The following is a 24,397-nucleotide window of genomic DNA, read 5'->3' on the forward strand; positions in this document are numbered from 1 at the left end:
GAGCTTCAGGAATATGCAGGATCAGAGAACCAAATTCCAACAGGACAATGTTTCACACATTTATGCAATTATATCTGTTCCCTATTTCTGTCTTTTTAGTGCCCTTCCCTGTTTAATTATTTTCAACTTTATTATTTCTAAAATCAGCTCAGTTTCCTCCATACGGTAGAAAGTATGGTAGTCAACAGCTCTAACATCTTACACTCATCGGCAAAGAAAAACAAATTTTCTTTCTTAGCGCTCAGTACTGAACGTATCAGGAAAGCATGCTTATTGGCTTAACTTTTTTTTCAGTGGCACACCCACCACTGAAACAATTAATAAAGGAGAGAGGGATAAGGACATGTAAAGCAGAAAAAAAAAAAGAAAAAGAAAAAGTGATAGCAGAATGAGAAAGACAAGTTGTGCTAACAAAACAAAAGTTATCTGCTATACAAAAAGAATTAGATATATTTCAGAAATTAAGATCTGAGTATAATGCTGTGAAGTAGAATTGCAAGTAACCTACTAACAAAACACTGCCAGAGTTGACAGCATCGGCCGGGTGTGGTGGCTCACGCCTGTAATCCCAGCACTTTGGGAGGCCAGGGTGGGCGAATCATGAGGTCAGGAGTTCAAGACCAGCCTGGCCAACATGGTGAAACCCTGTCTCTACTAAAAATACAAAAAATTAGCTGAGCGTAGTGGAAGGCACCTGTAATCCCAGCTACTCGGGAGGCTGAGGCAGGAGAATCGCTTGAACCTGGTAGGCAGAGGTTGCAGTGGGCCAAGATAGCACCACTGCACTCCAGCCCAGGTGACAGAGTGAGACCTCATCTCAAAAAAAAAAAAAAAAAAAAAAAGAGTTGACAGCATCAAAGATTTGGGTACTTTCTAATTTTCTGTTCTACTATCCTCAGCATGTTGGCTACTCTCTTGTGGACTCAAGATGGCTGCAGCAGCTCCAAGGCATCAAGGTCTCACACAGCATCCACAGAGCAGAAAAGACAGTGACGTTTCAGTGTTATTCCACATTCCCATTCCTCAATCAATTAATAGCATGAGGAATAAAATTGCCATTTGAGGTTAGAACAATCTGGATTCATCCCAGACTCCATGGAGCACACAGACATATAAAACATGGTGTAACTCTAGGTTCTGTTAGCAAAAATGATTGGCTGAGATTGGCTGTGGGGGGGAAAGATGGGGGAATGGAGGGATAGAGTCATGGTAATTTGAAGACTGGTGACCAGAGTACATTTGTCATATAGCCAACATGGCCTCAAACAGTTTTGTCAACTTGAAAACCAAATAATTTTGCAGTAACTTTAGTGAGTGGCTCCACAATTGAAAGCAACAGAAAAACAATGAAAGTTGTGAAGATGTGGATTGTATGGACAATCTGCAGGCAATGGCACCATAGGCTGAGGGGAATTATCATCAGCAAACATATCTTACTTGTTCCTTCTAAGAATATTTCTTGCAGAAATATTATGCTATTTTTACACTTCTTAATTGAGTGGCATTAGCTGTGAATTATTTAAAAAATCCTGTTTCTCCGCCAGAATCGCCAGTCTTTGGGTTGACTCTATGAGTTTCTGAGCATTCCTTCAATAAATCCTTCTCAGCTTAATTTAACCACAGTTTGTTTTTATTTCTCTTAACCAATAATCCTGACTGGGGTGTTTGTCCTCTCCCATAAAAAATTAAAATCTGCTTCAGTAATTCAGAGTTGTAATTATATTCAAATATCAGTTCTGATGAAAAGCAGTAACAGGAACTAAATTCTGCTTTAGCAAGGCTAAGAAATAATATGTTTCTTCTTTACGTACATACTAAAAAAATTTCAGAAAAATGTTTTCTTGTTTTCAAAAAAGTAGATTATCATTACAATTCATTATTGAAAAAAAAATTCATATATATTTGTAAGAGGTAAGGTAAAATTCCTGTTCTTAAAACACATATTCTATCATTAAGATACCCCTGGTCATTTAGAACATAGAGATATTCACAAAATATTAAAGAAATAAAAATGAAAGGGGAAATATCAGTGGCATGAATGTAATAAATATTATTCTTATACTTAATGTCTTATGAGAGTACTTTAGTTGAATATTTGACAATTAAAATGATACATTTATTTGATTATCAATTAAAATATTGAGTATTAACAATAAATAATTAAATGTAATTAAAAAATATTCATAGCAATTAAAATTGTCTTCATTTTTCATTTAAACCAAGACCATCAAATTTGCCTTTGTTAAATAATCCTGGACACAGATGTAGTAACAAAATAATGTTACTTTTAGTCTCTGTCATTTAAAACCCAAAATCTATACCAACTTCTCCAAATATTTACTTCCAAGTGAAAGTCCTGCTGTAGAAAAAAGAAAGAATCAATACTAATAGTCTTTAGCGCTCAATTCAGCTCTTATCATACCAGTGAGGGAAATGATTTAAAGTTAAGCTCACTCTAGCAGAGTAAACATATTTGAAACATGCTCATGAATGCAGTCAATATAATATAGTATATAACTGAATGAAGTTTTCAGTAAGTATTTGTGATACATATTATTAGATTTTAAAATACAATTGCTATGATGGGTTAATTTATCTCAATATGATAATTTAATATATATTTTTCTGGATAGCAATGTAAGTGTACAACAAAAGTTCTGTTTGCAAAAAGAGATTATGAGAACTTAATGGGCTCTTACCAGAGCAATACACTTCATTGCAATTATATTTATGGGTGGTGCAGCAGAGATATGGATCTCAAGATAATACCAGACTCTTAAACTGCTAACACCATCACCTGAAAAAAAAAAAGTAGCACTTCCAATATAGGCTTCAGAATACCCTACTTAACATACAAATTTATGAAACACGATTATACATTTTCAAACTCTTTTTAAAGAACTTATTTGTCAAGAGCACTGAGGAAAGGCTACGTTTGTGAGCTATAAGAGACGCATCATCCTGTATGATTATCAAAGTGCCTTCTGCAAAGCTCTCTGCCCTAAGGGAATTCTGAATGGAGTAGCTACTAAATAGTGAGAATATGAGGTTTATACCTGGGATACCAATATTTTTTCTTTCATTTCAACTTTTATTTTAGGTTCAGGGGATACACGTGTAGGTTTGTTACATGGGTAAATTGTGGGTTGTGGAAGTTTGATGTACAAATTGTTTCACCACGCAGGTAATGAAAATGGTACCCAATAGGTACTTGTTTAATCCTCACCCTCCTTCTATCTCCCACCCTCAAGTAGGCCCTGGTGTCTATTGTTTTCTTCTTTGTATCTATGTGTACTCAATATTTAGCTCCCACCTAATAGTGAGAACATGTGGTATTTAGTTTTCCGTTCCTGCATTAATGCACATAGGATAATGGTCTCCAGTTCCACCCATGTTCTTGCAGAGGACATAATTTTGTTCTTTTACATGGCTGTGTAGCACTCCACGGTTAATATGCACCATTTTTTTTTTTATCCAATCCACCTTTGATGGGCATTTAGGTTGATTCTGTCTTTACAATTGTGAATAGTGTTGTGACTAACATACACATGCATGAGTCTTTATGGCAGAATGGTTTATATTCCTTTGGGTATATATCAAATAATGGGATTCCTGGGTTGAATAACATCCAAGCCAAAAGCCAAAACAAGAATGAAATCTCATTCATGGTAGCTGCACACACAAAATAAAATACCTAGGGATACAGCTATCCAGGAACATGAAAGATACCTACAGTGAGAATTACAAAACACTGCCGAAAAAATATCAGTGATGACACAAACAAATGGAAAAACATTCTGTGCTCATGGATAGAAAGTATCAATATTGTTAAAATGGCCATATTGCCCAAGGCAGTTTACAGATTACCTGCTATACCTATCAAATGGAGTTAGAAAAAAACTATTCTAAAATTCAAATGGAACCAAGTAAGAGTCAAATAGCCAAAGCAATCCTAAGGAAAAAGAACAAACTGAGAGGCATTACACTACTCAACTTCAACCTATACAGTGAAGCTACTGTAACCAAAACAGCATGGTACTGGTACAAAAACAGAGACGTTGACCAATGGAGTGGAATAGAGAGCCCAGAAACAATGCTGCACACTTAAAACCGTTTGATCTCCAACAAAGTTGACGAAAACAAGCAATGCAGAAAGGACTCCCTATTCAATCAATGATGCTGCAGTAACTGGCGAGCCACATACAGAAGACTGAACTTGGCCCCTTCTCTTTCACCATATACAAAAATCAACTCAAGATAAATTAAAGACTTAAAGGTAAAACCCAAAAATATAAAAACTAGGAGAAAAACTAGGTGATACCATTCCGGACACAGGCCCTAGCAAAGTTTTCATTACAAAGACTGTAAAAGCAATTACAAACAAAACAAAAATTAACAAGTGGAATCTAATTAACCTGAAGAGCTTCCGCACACTAAAATACACTATCTACATAGCAAACAGGCAACTGACACAATTGGAGAAAATATTTACAAAGTATGCCTCTGACAAAGGTCTAATACTCAGAATATATGAGGAACTTAAATTAACAAAAAACAACGAACTCTCTTAAAAAATGGGCAAAGGACAGGAACAGACATTTCTCAAAAGAAGACACACATGTGACCAACAAGCATGCGCAAAAAATGCTCAACATCAGTAATCATTACAGAAATGCAAATCAAAACCACAACAAGACCCCATCTCTCAGCATTCAGAATGGCCATTATTAAAATGTCAAAAAATAACAGATGCTGTTGGGCCTGCAGAGAAAAGGGAACACTTATACACTGCTGGTGGGAATGTAAATTAATTCAGCCACTGTTGAAAGCAGTTTGTAGATTTTCCGATATATATATTTTAAAAAATAGGTGTTTCTGCCCACCAGGTATATCCAGAGCCACATACTCCCACCCTGAAATCTGACCTCTGATCTGTTTTACAAAGTTGACTTTGTACTGGCATCAAATCCAGATTCTTTCATTTGTAATCTGTTCAACTTCTCACTTGGATAATATTTTGCTCTTTATTATTGAACTACTTCATGGTTTAAGATGTCTTCCACTTTTAGCAAATAATATGCATATTTATACCAGTATTGTCAAATTTAACAGACTTTTCAAAAATGCTAATTTTTGATTAATTTCCGTAAATAACTCACTAACCTCTCTGGGTCTCAGTTTTCTCATAATAAATGAGGGGACCAGACTAGTGAAAAATCTCAGTGCCTTCCTCTTCTGAAAATATTCTTCACCAGTGTATTAATTTGTCTGTTATTATACTACAATGCATCGCTGTGGCTGTGTATCATATTGTATAGCATTGTGCCTTACATAGTGCATTGCACTGCCTTTTACCATATGTTGTTACACTGTACCAAATACTATTTCATTTATAGTGATGCGTTAACTATGAAGAAGCACTTTTAGAACTGGTGAATGTGACAGCAATCAGCAAACGTGAAGGAAAAAGAGAGGAGATCCAGGTGAATTGTTAATCCAAACATCTGCAAAGGGCTTTTGAGGGCAAAATGATCTTTTATATTTTACATTGCCTCTTGTGCCATTTGTTTTATAAATAATTACTAAATTACTTAAAATCATTAATGGGTAAAGAATAACGTTATCAAATTAATATTGATAGATTATTGATGCAACCTCTGCTCACAGTTGTATTGGCTGCTCATTCAGTTCTGTGAAAGTGCTTTAAATGTTGTTATTATGTTTAAAGTTTCTCATCCAAAAATAAACACAAATTCTTAGAAAGAAAACTATTTCCCTTTTTAGGTAGCTCATTTAAAATTTTAACTGCATCTTTCCAATGTTTTCACCCACATTGAAACCACAGGAGAAATAATTCTGGAGAGACTAAGAATACTGCTACTTCATAACTCTGGGTTTGTGCCAAAAGCAATAAATAATTAGGGGTCAGAAGACCAGTGTTCAAATCCCAACCTGATCACTGTTATCTTTTGATCTCTGGCAAAGTAACTAAACAGTCTTCCCATCTGTGGAACAGGGGCAATAACACCTACCATTTGTAATAGCTATGATTAATATATGAGACAGTGTTTGTGAAACAGCTATTTCCTATAGCATTAAAAATGTATATTAAAAATGAATTTACTCCTTATGATTAGATTAGCGAATTATTTTTTTAAATTCAGAATGAGCAAGCATTTAAAAAATGATTACTATGTAACTTTATTACTGAACTACAAGCCTTAAAATACACTAATGTTTTTCTGTTCTAAATAACATCAACTACAGCAATTTTAAAAATTCTTGACAAGTATAAAAAAGATAAAAATTATCTATAATCTCATGACCAAAAGAAACCCAATTAATGTTTTCTTTTATAAAGATTCAAACAATAAATCAACATAGATATGGATATATAGATGTAGACATTATAAGACAGATTTATATAACTGGAATGTTATATGCATGAACATAAGTATATATACGTATGATTTTTATATATACATGCATAAATGTAATATTAATCGGAATTAATTCACAATTAATCAGAACATCTACAGTGAACAACCAATTCACATAATTTTTGTGCACCTTTCTGGTTATTTTCTTCCAATAAATTCCTTAGAATAAAATCACTGATTCAAAGGGTTTGAGCAATTTTAAGATCTTAAAGAAGTTTCTGAAATCATGCTAGAAAACTTTTTACCAACTCACATTTGCATTACAATGTATGAGACTGTCTTTAACTTGATCCTCAGTAAAACTGGACATTACCATTGTTTGTTAATTTGCTTATTTGACAGACAAAAAAATCTTACGTATTTGATATTTTCATTTATTTGATGAATGGAAAGCTAGAAGGTTTTTATGTTTTGTTTTTGTTAGTTTGGTTTGGTTTTGGTATGGTTTTAATAATTTTATAGTCCGCATATGTTTCCCCTGTGACTTGTCCTTTTGAGGCATTTGCTTATTTTTTTGAGGGAATAATTTTATCTCCCACTAATTAAATAATTAAATTTATAAAGATTGCACATTTTCTCTACTTTTTTTATTATTTTATAATTGTAAATGCAATGTTTAAAATGCAGGTTATAAAGCTTTTGCTTTATCCTTTATTTCATTACATTTTTGCCATAAATAGCCTTATTTATCATAAGATCAGATTAAAAAAATGCATATGCCTGTTCTGTTTTAGTTCTTCTAAGGTTTCCTTTTACACATTTATTCATTTAATCCCTGATATAGTTTGGATGTGTGTCCCCTCAAAATCTTAACATTAAAATGTGACCTCTAATATTGGAGGTGGGTTTAGTGGGAGGTGTTTAGGTCATGGGGATGGATCCCTCATAAATGGCTTGGTACCCTCCTCACTGTAATGAGTTACCATGATATCTGGTTGTTAAAAAGAGTCTAGGACCACCCCATTCTCTCTTTTTCTCCCTCTCTTGCTATGTGACACACCTGTTCCCCCTTTACTTTCTGCCATGAGTAAAAGCTTCCTGAGGCCTCACCAGAAGCTGAGCATACGGTAGTGCCATACTTGTACAGCCTGCAGAACTGTGATCCAAATAATCCTCTTTTTCTTATAAATTACCAGGCCTCAGGTATTCCTTTATAACAACACAAAATAGATTAATGCTAAAAATTGGTACCAGGAGTGGAGTGTTGCTATAAATATACCAGAGAATGTGGAAGTGACTTTTGAACTAGGTAATAGGCAGAGATGGGAAGAATTTGGAGGGATCAAAAGAAGAAAGAAAAATGAAGAAAAGTTTGGAACTTCCTAGAGACCGCTTAAGTGGTTGTTACCAAGTTGCTGATAGAAATGTGGTCAGTGAAGATTAGGTTAATGAGGTCTCAGATGGAAATGAGGAACTTATTGGGAACTAGAGCACGGGTTACCCTTGTTATGTCCTATCAAAGAACTTAGCCATATTGTGTCCACGCCATAGGGGTTTGTGGAAAGTTGAACTTAAGAGTGATGACCTGGGCTGGGCGTGGTGGCTCATGCCTGTAATTCCAACACTTTGGGAGGCCAAGGTGGGCAGATCACCTGAGGTCGGGAGTTCGAGACCAGCCTGATCAACATGGAGAAACTCCATCTGTACTAAAAATACAAAATTAGTTGGGCATAGTGGCGCATCCCTGTAATCTCAGCTACTCAGGAGGCTGAGTCAGGAGAATCGCTTGAGCCTGGGAGGCAGAGGTTGCAGTGAGCCAAGATCACACCATTGCACTCTAGCCTGGGCAACTAAGTGAAACTCCATCTCAAAAAAAAAAAAGAAAAAATAATAAAAGAGTGATGACCTAAGGTATATGGTGGAAGAAATTTCTAAGCAGAAAATTATACAAGATGGGGCTTGGCTGAGTCTAACAGCCTTTGATTAGATATTGTAGCAAAGAAATGACTTACAGTTGGAACTTGTAATTATAAGGAAAGAGAAGTGTAAAAATTTAGAAAATCTGCAGCTTAGCCTTGTGGTAGAGAAGGAAAAAGCATTTTCAGGTGTATTAGTCCATTTTCACACTGCTATGAAGAAACACCCAAGACTGGGTAATTTATAAAGAAAAAGAGGTTTAATGGATTCACAATTTCACGTGGCTGGGGAGGCCTCACAATCATGGTGGAAGGTGAAGGAGGAGCAAAAGCACGTCTTACATGGCAGCAGCCAAGAGAGCATGAGCATGTGCATGGGAACTGCCCTTTTTAAAATCATCAGATCTTGTGAGACTTATTTACTATCACGAGAACAGCACGGGAAAAATCTGCCCCAATGATTCAATTACCTCCTACCAGGTTCCTCCCATGACACATGGGGATTATGGGAGTCACAATTCAAGATGAGATAAATCCAGGAAGGCTACAGAGCAAACATTTGATAGAGACGTTGTCGTGACTAAAAGACAGCCAGGTGCCAATAACCAAGACAGTGGTAAATAGGCCTGGAAGGAATTTCAGAAATCTCTAAGGCAGCCCCTCACATCATAGGTCCAGATGCCTAGGAGAAAAGAATTATTTCTGGGGCCAGGCTCATGGTGCCACTGCCCTACCCCCACTTTCAGGGGCTACTCTCCACATCCTAGCTGTTCCAGCTCCAGCTGAAGCTCAAAATGCCCCAAATACAGCTCAGGCTGGCACCTTGGAGAGTACTAGCTGCTGTAAGCCCTGGTGGCTTCCATGTGGTGTGAAGTCTGCAGGTGTGCAGAATGGGAGGCAGAGGTTGCAGTGAGCCAAGATCACACCATTGCACTCTAGCCTGGGCAACTAAGTGAAACTCCATCTCAAAAAAAAAAGAAAAAAAGAGTGATGACCTAAGGTATATGGTGGAAGAAATTTCTAAGCAGAAAATTATACAAGATGGGGCTTGGCTGAGTCTAACAGCCTTTGATTAGATATTGTAGCAAAGAAATGACTTACAGTTGGAACTTGTAATTATAAGGAAAGAGAAGTGTAAAAATTTAGAAAATCTGCAGCTTAGCCTTGTGGTAGAGAAGGAAAAAGCATTTTCAGGTGTATTAGTCCATTTTCACACTGCTATGAAGATGCCACGGAGGCTTGGCATCTTCTACTTAGATTTCAGAGGATTTATGGGAAAGCCTGGGTGACCAGGCAGAAGCCTGAGACAGGAGTGGAGGCCCTGTAGGGCAGTACCAAGGGGAAATACATGGTTGGAGTCCCCACACCAAGTCCCCACTAGGGCAATGCCTTGTGTAGCTGTGGGAACAAGGCCACCATCCTCCAGACTCTAAAATAGTAGAGCCACCAGCAGCATGCACTCTCAGCCTGCAAAAGCTGCAGGTACCAGAGTCTAATCATCACACTGGCGTTTTCCAGGACGTGGGACGTGGAGTCAAGGATTACTTTGGAGCTTTAAGGTTTAATTTCTAGCCTGCTAGGTTTAGGACTCACATGAGGCTTATTGTTCCTTTCTTTTGTCAGATTTCTCATTTTTGAAATGGGAGTATTTACTCAATGCCTGTGTCACCATTGTATCTTGGTAGTAAATAACCACTTTATGAACTTACAATCTCATAGGTCAAAGGAACTTGCCTTGAGTCTCAGAGGAGGCTTTGGACATAGAAGCTACCCAAACAGCAATACTTTTCCATGTACTTACATATTTTTATATTTTTTAAAGGTTTGCAATTTTCTTTAAAAATGTTCCTTCAGTTGGTGGGTGAAGTTATTGCTTGGTATTATTCTATATATTTTTGTTATTATGAATGGAGCGTTTTCATGTATCTCCTGCTGTTTTCTGCTACTATACTAAAATAAGTAATTAAAAAACTTCTATTTAGCTTTTCTCAATATCTTGTCTTTTAAATTAAGTTGACTCTTATTATAGTCAGTCCTATCTTAGAAGCTTTATTAACAGCAAATAACTAACTAAATTATTTCTTCATATGCTTTATCTTCTTAAGAAGCTTTTCATTAAATGAATTTTATTGTAAATGTTATTAAAATATGTTTTTAAATTATCACACTATAACAAATTATGTCATATGGCTATTTCAGGCCTATTACATTCAGACTGCCCCAATAGCTCCCTTTAAAACAACATAGAAGGTTACTGGCCGGGTGCGGTGGCTCACGCCTGTAATCCCAGCACTTTGGGAGGCCGAGGCAGGCGGATCATGAGGTCAGGAGATCCAGACCATCCTGGCTAACACGATGAAACCCAGTCTCTACTAAAAATACAAAAAATTAGCTGGGTGTGGTGGTGGGTACCTGTAGTCCCAGCTACTCGGGAGGCTGAGGCAGGAGAATGGCGTGAACTTTGGAAGGCAGAGCTTGCAGTGAGCTGAGATCGTGTCACTGCACTCCAGCCTGGGCAACAGAGTCAGACTCCATCTCAAATAATAATAATAATAATAATAATAAATGAAACAACATAGAAGTTTACCAACTGGTATATGTTTATTTGTATTAATGGAATATATTGTATGACTTAAATTGAAGTTTTGAAAATTAAGACTATGTAGATTTATTTTCTCTGAAAATATTACATGTGATACAGGCACAAACTTTTCTTCCAATGGACCCTTTAAAAACCTCCTTATAATGACAAAGTACTCAAAAGTAACCAGTCAGAAAAGTTTGCAACTATCAGATTGTTAAAGTACTTTGTATAAAATTAGCTATATTTAAACAAAAAATATGAATTTTTTTAAAAAAAATCCAAAGTTAAACATGCCCTTAACCTTACTAAATTTGTTATTCTTCACTGAGATTTCAGTTCCTGGACCCCTCTGTACTCTCTTCACTTGCAATGGGCTCTGCTACGTTTTATTTTTCTTTTCTTTCATAATTCACCTTAGACCCAGTGGTTAACCACTTTAATGCTGTTTTCTCTTTAGCAACCTTGATTCTTTCGGTTAACATCCTTTTACTAGACATATTCTGTTAATATCCATATATTAATGAATCCACACATTGTGTTTTTCCTGCTCTGGGTTGCTATATGGTGCTGAGAAACTCTTTAATTATACCTATTAGCTCTGACATACATTTGGACATCTCAGCCTCTTCTGGGCTGTAATAACTGTTTGACAGTCTTTTAACTTGTACCTAATCAGTTTTCCTTTGCGTTTTCTTGATTGCAAATTCAGATCTTTATCACTATTCTCAACACCCCCACCTTCATCACAGAAAATGAAGGCTGTCAATCATGCTTTCACACATCTTCCTTTTCTTCCATATCTAAAAATAATTTAAATTGCTACTCAAACTTCTTATATGTAGTCAGAGTTTGAGATGAATACTCTACTCTTCACAGTAGTCCTTACCTATTAATGGTTGGATCTTTCCCTTTATATCTACTTCTTGTTATGATAAATAAGCTCCTTTATTTCCTAGATTATCAATTGTTAATTCCCTTCAAAATACTTTATATTAACTTTGAAACATGAAGTTACATTTTAAAAAATATGCAGAAAGTCTTATAACTTTTCCCATTGAAAGATTACATCTATGTTCCACACCCTTGATCACAGGCTCTGTGGCTACTTGAATAATAGAATTTGACAGAAAGGAACTTGTATCCATTTTCATGTTCAGTCTTAAGAAGCTTATAGTTTCCACTTCTTGTCACATAGGATGTTCTTTCTTGAACCATGCTATAAGGAAGGCCAGGCACATGGAGACATCCATGTAAAGATGAACTGAGTTACCGCAGCCAAGTTTTGGTTCAATTACCAACCAACAGCCAGCATCAACTTGCCGTTCATGTAACTGAGCTATCTTGGAAGTAGATCCCCCTACCTTTAGTTATACTTCCTCAGTGGACAGTACATAGGGCAGAAATAAGCTTTCACATCAAGAACTTTTTAAATCGTTGTTTTCAGTCCCTAAAGATTGAGGTGGATTGTAATGTAGCAATAGATAATCATAATACATGCTTAAATGTCTCCCATATTTGAAAAGACAAGCTTGATGAGATCACAAAGAAATATTTTAGTCTTCTTTTTCTTGATATTCAAGTTCTAGAAGAGTTGTTAATAATATATATTATAATATATATTATAATATATTATATATAATATATATATTATATATATTATATATATGTAAGTTAATAATATATTATGCTTTTTGCTCCCTGAACCCATTTCTTTCACCACATTGAAATTAGAGACTTGGTCATGTTCACTGGTCATATAGAGTATATACCAAACTCTTTATAAAGCATGAGAGAACCTATATTATATCATTTCACTCCAACTCTCTAGCACTCATTTTTCACACCATATATATACTATTTTCTCTTACACATATATGCCTATTGTATTAGTCTGTTCTCACACTGCTAATAAAGATATAGCTGAGACTGGGTAATTTATAGAGGAAAGAGGTTTAATTGACTCACAGTTTAGCATGGCTGGGGTGGCCTCAGGAAACTTACAATCATGGCAGAAGGGGAAGTAAGTACCTCCTTCTTCAAATGACAGCAGGAGAGAGAAGAATGAGAACTGAGCAAAGGAGGAAGACCCTTATAAAACCATCAAATCTCATGAGAACTTACTCAACTATCGTAAGAATAGCATGGGGGAAAACACCCCCCATGATTCAATTACCTCCCACTGGGCCCCTCCCACAACATGTGGGGATTATGAGAACTACTATTCAAGATGAGATTTGAGTGGGGGCAAAGCCAAACCATATCACCTATCTTATTGTTTAATTTATAAATTAGGCACAATAAGATTAATAATAACTGGTAATAAAATTGAATAATTATAACAATATACTGTAATAAAAGTTACATGAATGCGGTCTCTGTCTCTCTCCCTCTCAAAATATCTTATTGTACTGTACTCAGCTATTTTTCTACCTCTCTTGCTCACAGGTAACTGAAACTACAGAAAGTGAAACTTCAGACAAAAGGGGTCTACTGCAATTATACTTCTTTTTGCTTAGACTGTTTGAAATCTCAAGACAAACTTGAAGATCATAACACTGTGGACTTCTGTATTTGGTGCATGTTTCAGGTACCTATGGCTGCAAAACAAACCACCCCAAAATTTAATGGCATAATCATTATTTTCCAATATTCTGTGACTTAACTGGGCTCATCTGTTGTCTTTTAGGATCTCTCATGCAGATACAGTTAGAAGGAGGCTGGACTAGAGTCATCTGAAAATTCAGTTGGACTAAATTTCAAAGATAATGTATTAGTTCATTTTCTGTTGTTATAACTGAGTGCCATAGACTTGGCAATTTGTAAAGAAAAAAGGTTTATTTAGCACACGGTTCTGGAACCCAGTAAGTCATAGAGTGTGGTTCATTTGGTGAGGATCTTCCTGTAGTGGCATGACTTGGTGGAGAACATTAGATGTGACAAGGCAAGAACATGTGTGTCAGTTCAGATCTTTCTCTTCTTATGACACCATCATTTTTATCATGAAGGCCCCACTCTAATAACCTTATCTAATTCCTATTACCTCCCAAAGGTTACACCTCCAATAAACATATGAATTTGAGGATTAAATTTTCAACCCTTGTGCTTTGAGGAACATTCAAAGAATGGCATATGGCTTCTTCATCGACATGCCTGGCAACACAGCTGGAATGACTAACCCCACTTTGGGCAGGCCAGACCCAATCTAGCTCTCTTTCTCTCCCACCCACACCTGCAGCCCCTGTGCATGGCTTCCTCACAACATAATGGTCATCAGGTAGTGGAACTTTTTAATGACTGCTTGATTCATCTAGGGCCAGTATTCTAAGGGAGCCAGGAGGAAGCCACGAGGTGTTTCTGACATAGCCACACAACTTAGGCAGCTTCACTTTCACTGCATTTTATTGATCAAAAGCAAGTCTTTAGTTCAACCCTGATTCAAGGAGAGGAACTACAAGAAAACATGAATACCAAGAAGTGTGATTTTTTTGTGGATCATTTTTATAGACTAGCTACTACAGTATACTTAGATTTTTTTTCTTAGAGTAGGTTTTCTGCTTTATTATTTTATAATATGTTTTTTAATTAAAGGTGATTTTTACTGTTTTATGGAGAAGCCAAGTAATATTAAATGATAAACTAATGGTACAGATATAATAATAACACTATATACACAGGATGTTATGAGAATTGCTTGAGTTAATAAACGTGTGAATAGTTTGTAAATAAGATCATACTAGTGTAAAGGTATGTTTAAAAATAGTGTGTCATGGGAGTTCCTGATTTTGTTAAAATTGTAAGAATTTTTGCTTCAGATCAATGGTCTTAATATCAGCCAAGTTATTCACAGAGTGTTTAATGAGATAATACAAAGAGCCTTTAGTAAATTGGGCAGAAGCAGAAAGAATTATGTCTTAGTAAAATTCCTGGAAATTTTCTACATAGTTCTATAAAAATCTGAGGGAACTTCTAACAATTTGTGGGACAATGGAATTAAGAGATAAAATTAAAAATATAATCTTTATTTCTCAATGTAAGCTCCATCAAGTTCGAGACACTTTTGTAAGTGATATTACCAACCATTTAGTCCATTCCTAAAGAACTGAGAGTCATTGGACTTTGACCACATCAAAGCAGTCTTTTTTTACATTACTAACTGAACAGAAATGAGTGCCCTTTAAAGATTTTTTAAAATTAGGAAACAAAAAGAAGTCAAAGGGAGCCAAAGCAGGACTTGCTTACTGATTTCCCATTAAAACTCTCACCAAAGTGCCCTTTTTTCTTTTTCCTTTTCTTTTCTTTCTTTCTTTTCTTCCTTTCCTTTCTTTTCCTTTCCTTTCCTTTCCTCTCCTCTCCTTTCCCTTTCTCTTTCCTTCTTTCTTTTTCTTTCTCCCTTCCTTCCTTCTTTTCTTTTCTTTCTTTCTTTCCTCCTTCCTTCCTTCGTTTGTCTTTTTTTTGACAGTCTTGCTATGTCAACCAGGCTAGAGTGCAGTAACGTGATCTCAGCTCACTGCAGCCTCTGCCTGCTGGGTTCAAGGGATTCTTGTGCATCAGCCTGTAGCTGGGACTACAGGAGTGCAACACCATGCCCAGCTAATTTTTGTATTTTTAATAGAGACGGGTTTCGCCATGTTGGCCAGGCTGGTCTTGAACTCCTGGCCTCAAGTGATCCACCTGCATTGGCCTCCCAAAGTGTTGGGATTACAGGTGTAAGTCACCACGCCTGGACCCTCCTTTTTTCTTTTTTTTTTTAATGAGAAGAATGCACAGGAGCATTGTCATGGTGGAAAAGGGCTCTTGTGAAGCTATCTCAGACATTCATCTGCTAAAGCTTTGACTAACTTTCTCAATCACTCTAATAATAAGCATATGTTATTGTTCTTTGACCTACCAGAAAGTAAAAAGGCAAAATGCCTTAAACTTCCCCCGAAACTGTTGCATTTTCTTTGCTCTTGACCAGTCAATTTTTTGCTTTGACTGGACCACTTACACCTGTTGGTAGCCATTGCTTTAGTTGTGCTTTGTCTTCTGGGTCATACTGGTAAAGCTACATTTCATGTCCTGCTACAATTCTTCAAATAACTGTTTTGAAATTCTGATCACACTTATTTAAAATTCTATTGAAAGCTCTGCTGTTTTCTGCAGCTGATCTGGCTGCAACAGTTTTGGCACCCATCAAGTGGAAAGTTTGATCAACTTTAATTTTTCAGTCAGAATTGTATAAGATGAACCAATTGAGATATCTATGGTATTGGCTATTGCTTGTGCTGTTAACTATTGGTCCTCTTCAATTAAGACTCAAGTAAGGTTAATTTTTTTTCACAAATTTATGTGAACAGTCTGCTGTTGCAGGCTTCATCTTCAACATCATCTTGTACTTTCTTGAAACAAGTTACCAGTGTGTAAACTGCTGATTACTTAAGGATGTTGTTTCCATAAAATTTTTATAAAGGATCAATGATTTCCACCCAAATCAGTGGGTGGAATAAGCTTGAGTATTCCTCCACCCATGCTTCACTACAAATTTGATTGTTCTTGCTTCAATTATGGCCGAATTCATGTTGTTCTGACAAGGGCTCTTTTCAGACTGATGGCGTATCCTTCTTAGTGCCTCAAACTAACTTCTCTTCAGACATATCATAACAAGTTAGTATGAGTTTATTTTGGTGTAAAACTTTTGAAATGTATGCATGGTTTTTTCATAATACACATTTTCTCTGAACTTTTTGAAGATCTCTCATATCACTTGAAACTACATATTAACATTTTATGTCTATTTCTATCTCTATTTCATAGAAATGTCTCCTAATTAATACAACAAAACATAAATTAGGATTTCATTGGTACATTCATAATTTGATGAAGACTGTGAGTGGACTGAGTAATTTCTGGGGTTTCTTGTATGATTAGGACTCATTTGATTTTTGACCCATAGTGTAGTAAGGGCTTTACTTTGGTGTCATTTTGATCTTTTTTCTTTTTAATTACTCAAGTTATTTCTGTTGGCAGAAACCCTTCCCTCTACCAAAGCAGAAACTCTTCCCTCTACCAAAGCAGAAACCCTTCCCTCTACCAAAGGGCCTTTTATTCTACTTGATTTTGGACTACCCAACTCTGCTGTATTTGGCAAAACTGCAGGCCAACCCTCACAGAAATTGTGCCCTCTTTGGCCTCTATACACCTAAATATGCCATTTAATCTAATCATAATGTTATTGCCACTTTGCAGTGCCAAATCATCTGCCTCAATGATTAGAAACTTTCTCAAGGTCGGCTGGGTATGGTGGCTCATGCCTGTAATCCTAGCATTTTGGGAGGCCGAGGCGAGTGGATTGCCTGAGCTCAGGAGTTTGAGACCAGCCTGGGCAAAATGGTGAAACCCCACCTCTACTAAAATACAAAAAAGTTACCTGGGCATGGCGGCATGCACCTGTAATCCCAGTTACTTGAGAGGCTGAGGCAGGAGAATTGCTTAAACCCGGGAGGTGGAGGTTGCAGTGAGCCGAGATTGTGCCATTGCACTCCAGCCTGGGTGACAGAGCGAGATTCTGTCTCAAAAAAAAAAAAAAAAAGAAAAAAAGAAAAGAAAAAACTTCCTTAAGGTCAATGATTCTAATTATACAATAAGACCTCTTTCTCTAGCCTTTTCACAAGTCTAAACAGAAGACCACTTAATAAGAACAGCCTTAATTTATCTATAAATGTTTTCTACATATTTTTTATTTTCTTTGGTTCATTTTTCTTCCTTACAAAATCAAGCAACTGACTTCAGGAATTCTGCCTTTTATTTCCCTTAAATCTCCTGTCTGTATCCATCTAAGTGTTGAGCGTTCAGTAGATAGCCAACGAATGTGTTGATGAAAGTTGGCAGAAGACCCTGGTAGACTATAACTTTCTTTGCTTCACTTATTGCAGTTAACAAAAAGAGATATTGTGAAGGTAATTTACCATTAGAAGAGTGTTTTGAAATCCTTGAACAGAGAATATTCTTCAAAAATTGCATAAAATACTGCTGCAATTGCAATGATTTCTGGATATCACTCTACTACAAATCTGTCACCCAGGAACAAAAATGCTGTGCAAGGCCAACATGTCACCTATTCCACCATACATGAAATAGTGGAGTTGGCTGTAATACCTGGAAACTAGAAAAGTTAATTTAAAGAAAATTTCAGCTAAGGTAAAACTCTTTGAAAAAAATGGAAGGATGCTCCACAAAGAACAGCACTGTTCCAGCCTGGAATGACTATTTTCTTTTTTTTAAATACATCTTGTGAAATTAGAATGATTCTCCCTGTGGACTGTGGACTGTAAATCAATTTTTAATAAGTGGACACTTTATGAAAGACATTTTGAACTCACAGCTAGGAAAACATTCTACTGATCTAATGACAAGAATATAATTAGAAGATAAGATTTTAATATAAAATGATCATAACTAAAAATTGAATGAATGATGCAATTGAAACATTACAATAAAAAGCCCCCAGGTCTTGAAAGATTTAATGAAAATATACTGGATAATTAGCATTATGGTTTAATAACCAATATAAACCTTGGCAATTCTTGGGAAAACTGACTTCCATTATTTAAAACAATACTTAATATTTCATAATGAAAAATGTTTACATAATGCTTTTGAATCACTCTTATTATCAAATTGCTGGGTTTTTTTTCTCTCTGGAATCTTTAATCACTTTTACTCTTCCTCAGACAAACTTCTTTTCATTTTTCAAATCTCAGTCTAATTGCCTCTTTTTCAAATTGATCTATCCTGAACCCTTCAATATTAACTATTTTCCCACTGATATTCTCTCCAATTGCACATTTTTATATTAATTTAAAAGGTATACTATTCCTTGTATTTGTAGATTTATCTTGGATTTTTCTTTAATGACTGTCTCCTTCACTAAACCATAACATCCTTGAAAGTAAGGTATTGGTCTCTTCTTTGACATTCTACACCTGACATCTAACACAATGTCTTACTCTCAATACATGTTTGTTAAATGATCAAAAGAATTAAAAAGTCATAATGCTGCATCAAGCCGCCAGTGCACTAATTCATTCTGATAGTTTAAAATGTATAATATAAACCCTATTCCCAATTTACAAAGGATTAAAGGGTGACTAAGATACTCTCAATTGATTGGTACCAGTTAGTTGGGCAGCCTGTTTTACTTTCTCTTCTCATTATTTTTATTTTTCCAATAATTTTTAGTTTTATAGATCTCGGGGGAAGTTTTGTTACTTTTTAAAAATAATTTCAACTTTTATTTTAGATTAATGGGGTATATGTGCAGGTTTGTTAAATGGGTATATTGCATGATGCTGAGGTTTAGAGAACAAGTCATCCATTCACACAGATAATGAGGCTAGTATCAAATAACTAGTTTTTCAACTCTTGCCCCCTTCACTCCTTCCCCACTCTGGTAGTCCACAGAGTCAATTGTTGCCATCTTTATGTCCATGATTACTCAGTGTTTAGCTCCCCCTTATAAGTGAGAACATTGTGGTGTTTGGTTTTCTCTTCCTGTGTAAATTTGCTTAAGATAACGGCCTCTCACTGCATCCATGTTTCTGCAAAGGACATTACTTTGTTCTTTTTAAGGCTACATAGTATTCCATGGTATATATTTACCATATATTCTTTATCCAATCCACCAGAGCTGGGCACCTAGGTTGATTTCATGTCTGCTATTGTGAATAGTGATGTAGTGAGCATATAAGTGCAACTGTCTTTTTAGTAGCATAACTTATTTTCTTTCAAATATATACCCAGTGATGGGATTGCTGGGTCAAATAATAGTTTTGTTTTAAGGTCTTTGAGAACTCTCCAAACTGCTTTCCACAGTGGCTGAACTAATTTACATTCCCACAAACAGCGTATAAGCATTTCCTTTTCTCCACAGCCTTGACAGCACCTGACATTTTCTGACTTTTTAATAATAGGTATTCTGACTGGTGTGAGATGGTATCTCATTGTGGATTTGATATACACTTCTCTGATGATTAGTGATGTGGAACCTTTTTTAAATGTGTTTTTTGGTTGTTTGTATGCACGTGAATATACCGTTTCATGGTGAATTCTGGGCTTTTAGTATAATCATCAACCAAATAGTGTACCTTGTAACACATGTACCAAAATACCCAAAAGAAAGGAAATCAGTATATTGAAGAGATATCTGCTCTCCTATGTTTGTTGAAGCACTGTTTACAATAGCTGAGATTTTGAAGCAACCTAAGTGTTCATCAACAGATAAATGGATAAAGAAAAAGTGGTACATAAACACAATGGAGCACTAGTCAGTCACCAAAAACAATGAGATCCAGTCATTTGCAACAACATGGATGGAACTATAGATCATTATGCTAAGTGAGATAAGCCAGGCACAGAAAGACAAACATTACATGTTCTTACTTATTTGTGGGATCTAAAATTCAAAACAATTGAACTCATGGACACAGAAAGAATAGTTACCAGAGGCTGGGAAGGGTAGTGAGGGGTAGGGATGGTTAAAGGGTACAAAAAGTAGTTAGAAAGAATGAATAAGGCCTATATTTGATAGCACAACAGGGTGACTACAGTCAATAACAACTTAATTTTACCCTTTAAGATAACTTAAAGAGTGTAATTTGATTGTATATAACTTAAAGGAGTTAAATGGTTGATGGGGTGGATACCCCCCTTCTCTTTGATGTGCTTATTTCATATTACATGCCAGTCTCAAAACATCTCATGTTCTTGTAAATATATACATCTACTCTATATCCACAAAAACTTTTTTAAAAAGAGATCAGCATGGCCCCTGAACAAGGATGACAGGCAAATTCATGAAGTGTTTCATATTTTTAGCTGCTCTTGCCATGGTGGAAAAAAAATGATAACCATGTGGGAATATGAATATGTTATCTTGTTTTATAATAGTACCAATTTTTCTGTATCTATGTATCACAAAACATCCCGTTGTGTATGTTAAATATACATAACAAGATTTATTTAAAAAAAACAAAACATATAAATACTGGGAAAAAAACTATTATTCATATTTTTAAAAAGCTGTGACATGGACTTAAGGAGTCATAAAATGTCAATGAAGGCATTAAGAGGTTTCTGAAACCTAATAACTTAATTATTTGCATAGAATTAGGAATGAAGAACCCTCTTGGGAAACATACTTTATAATGCTCCTCTTCAGTCTTTCTTACTTTTGACTATTTATTAGGGTATAGGTGTTGTTACAGTGACTGAATTAGATGAGATTTTTAGGTTTTGAGGGAGCATTTAGAAGAAAAAAGTATTGACTTCTGACTTCGGAGTTACGTTTCCTGAGTTTGATTTGATGCTTAGCTATTTACCAGCTGTGTGACACTGGCCAAACTTCCTAATCTCTCTGTGCCTTAGTTTTCCCATATTTAAAATGAGATGAGATTTTAAACATCTGTCAGCCCCTCTCATTACAGGCCTGGAAGCCTAGGAGGAAAAACTTGTTTGATGGGAAGGGCACAGCGACCCCCTGCTGTGTGCAGCCTACGGACTTGGTGCTCTGCATCATGACCACTCCAGCTGTGGCTGAAAGAGGCCAAGGTATAGCTCAGGCCATGGCTTCAGTCGGTGCAAACCGCAAGCCTTGGCAGCTTCCACATGGTGTCGACCCTGCAGGTGCACAGAATTCAAGAATTGAGGTTTCGGAACCTATACCTAGATTTCAGAGAATGTATGGAAACACCTGGCTGTCCAGGCAGAAGATTTCTGCAGGGGCAGAGCAATCATGCAGATCCTCTGCTAGGGCAGTGCAGAAGAGAAATGTGGTATTGGATCCCCCACACAGAGCCCCACTGGGGCACTGCCTAGTGGAGCTGGGAGAAGAGGGCCACTGTCTTCCAGACCCCAGAATGGTAGATCCACTGAGAGTTCTCACCATGCACCTGGAAAAGCTGCAGACACTCAACACCAGCCTGTGAAAACAGCTGGGAGGGAGGCTATACCCTCCAAAGCCACAGGGGTGGAGCTGCCCAAGGCTATGGGAGCCCAGCTCTTGCATCAGTGTGCCCTGGATGTGAGACATGAAGTTAAAGGAGATCATTTTGGAACTTTAAAGTTTAATGATGGTCCTATTGGACCTATTGGATTTTGGACTTGAATGGGGCCTGTAGCCCCTTAGTTTTGGCCAATTTCTTCCATTTGGAATGTGTATGTTTGCCCAATGCCTGTATCTCCATTGTATCTGGATAGTAACTAACTTTCCTTTGATTTTGCAGGCTCATAGGCATTGTCTCAAATGAGATCTTGGACTTAGACTTCTGTGATAGTGCTGAAATGAGTTAAGATTTCAGGAGACTGTTGGAAGGGCATGATTGTGTACTGAATTGTGAGAACATGAGATTTGGGAGTGGCAAGGGGCGGAATAATATGGTTTGGCTATGTCCCCACCCAAATCTCATCTTGAATTGTAGTTCCCATAATTCCCACACATCATGGGAGGGACTAGGTAGAGATAAGTGAATCATGGAGGCAGTTTCCCCCATCCTGTTCTTGTAATAGTGAGTTATTTCTCACGAGATCTGATGGTTTTATAAGGGGTTTTCCCCTTCACTGGGCACTCATTCTTCTCCTTCCTGCCACCCTGTGAAGAAGGATGTATTTGCTTCCCCTTCTGCCATCATTTTAAGTTTCCTGAGGCCTCCTTAGCCATGCTGAACTGTGAGTCAGTTAAACCTCTTTCCTTTATAAATTACCTAGTCTCAGGTATGTCTTTATTAGTAGTGTGAGAACAGACTAATACATACATTAAAACTGAAAGATATAGAATCTTTGAACAGACTGATAACAAGCAGTGATATTGAAATGGTAATAAAGAAACTGCCAACAAAGAAAAGCCCAGGACCAGATGGATTCACACTGAATTCTATCATACATTAAGAAGAATTGGTACCAATTCTATTGACACTATCCAAAAGATAGAGAAAGAAGGAATCCTCACTAAATCATTCTATGAAGCAGTATCACCCTAATACCAAAACTAGAGAAGGACATAATAAAAAAAGAAAACTACAGACCAATATCCCTGATGAACATAGATGCAAAAACCCTCAACAAAATACTAGTGAACCAAATCTAACAGCATATCAAAAAGATAATCCACCATGATCAAGTGGGTTTTTCACCAGTGATGCAGGGGTGGTTTAACATATGTAAGTCAATAAATGTGATACACCACATAAATGGAATTAAAAATAAAAATCACATGATCATCTCAATAGATGCATAAAAAGCATTTGACAAAATCCTACATCCCTTTATGATTAAAACCCTCAGAAAAATCGGCGTGGAAAGGACATACCCTAAGGTAATAAAGGCCATCTACAACAAACTCACAGCCAACATTATACTGAATGGGGAAAAGTTGAAAGCATTTTTCCTGAGAACTGAAACAAGACAAGGATGCCCACTTTCACCACTTCTACTCAACATAGTTCTGGAAGTTCTAGCCAGAGCAATCAGACAAGAGAAAGAAATAAAGGGCATCCAAATTGGTAAAGAGGAAGTCAAACTGTCACTGTTTGCTGATAATATGATTGTATACCTTGAAAACTCTAAAGACTCATCCAAAGAGCTCCTAGAACTGGTAAATGAATTCAGCAGTGTTTCAGGTTACAAAATTGATGTACACAAATCAGTATTTCTGCTATACACCAACACTGACCAAGCTGAGAATTAAATTAAGAACTCAACTTCTTTCACAAAGGAATATACCTAACCAAGGATTAAAAGACCTCTACAAAGAAAGCTAAAAAACACTGCTGAAAGAAATCATAGATGACACAAACAAATGGAAACACATCCCATGCTCATGGATGGGTAGAATCAATATTGTAAAAATGACCATACTGTTAAAAGAAATCTACCAATTCAATGCAATTCTCATTAAAATACCACCAGCATTCTTCACAGAACTAGAAAAAAATCAATCCTAAAATTCACATGGAACCAATAAAGAGCCTGCACAGCCTAAGCAAGATTAAGCAAAAAGAACAAATCTGGAGGCATCACACTACCCAACTTCAAACTATATTATAAGGCCATAGTCACCAAAACAGTACAGTATACTGGTATTAAAATAGGTACATAGACCAATGAAACAGAATAGAGTGCCCAGAAATAAAGCCAAATACTTACAGCCAACTGATCTTCAATAAAGCAAACAAAAACATAAAGTGGGGAAAGGACACCTTATTCAACAAATGGTTCTGGGATAATTGGCAAGCCACATGTAAATGAATGAAACTGGATCTTCATCTCTTACCTTATACAAAAACGAACTCAAGATGGATCAAAGACTTAAATTTAAGACCTGAAACAACAAAGATTCTAGAGGATAAAATCAGAAAAAGCTTTCTAGACATTGGCTTAGGCAAAGACTTCATGACCAAAAACTCAAAAGCAAATGCAACTAAAACAAAGACAAATAGATGGGACTTAATTAAGCTTAAAAGCTTCTGCACAGCAAAAGAAATAAT

The 24,397-nt window shown here is 36.3% G+C and overlaps 1 pseudogene; it reads left to right on the top strand.

Moving 5' to 3' along the window:
* The first annotated feature begins 20,629 nt into the window (after nt 1–20,629).
* Nucleotides 20,630–20,730, top strand: LOC112131133 (U6 spliceosomal RNA; annotated as a pseudogene).
* Nucleotides 20,731–24,397: the final 3,667 nt, after the last annotated feature.

Source organism: Pongo abelii, chromosome X, assembly GCF_028885655.2.
Source record: "Pongo abelii isolate AG06213 chromosome X, NHGRI_mPonAbe1-v2.0_pri, whole genome shotgun sequence".
In the NCBI taxonomy this organism is placed as follows: Eukaryota; Metazoa; Chordata; class Mammalia; order Primates; family Hominidae; genus Pongo; species Pongo abelii.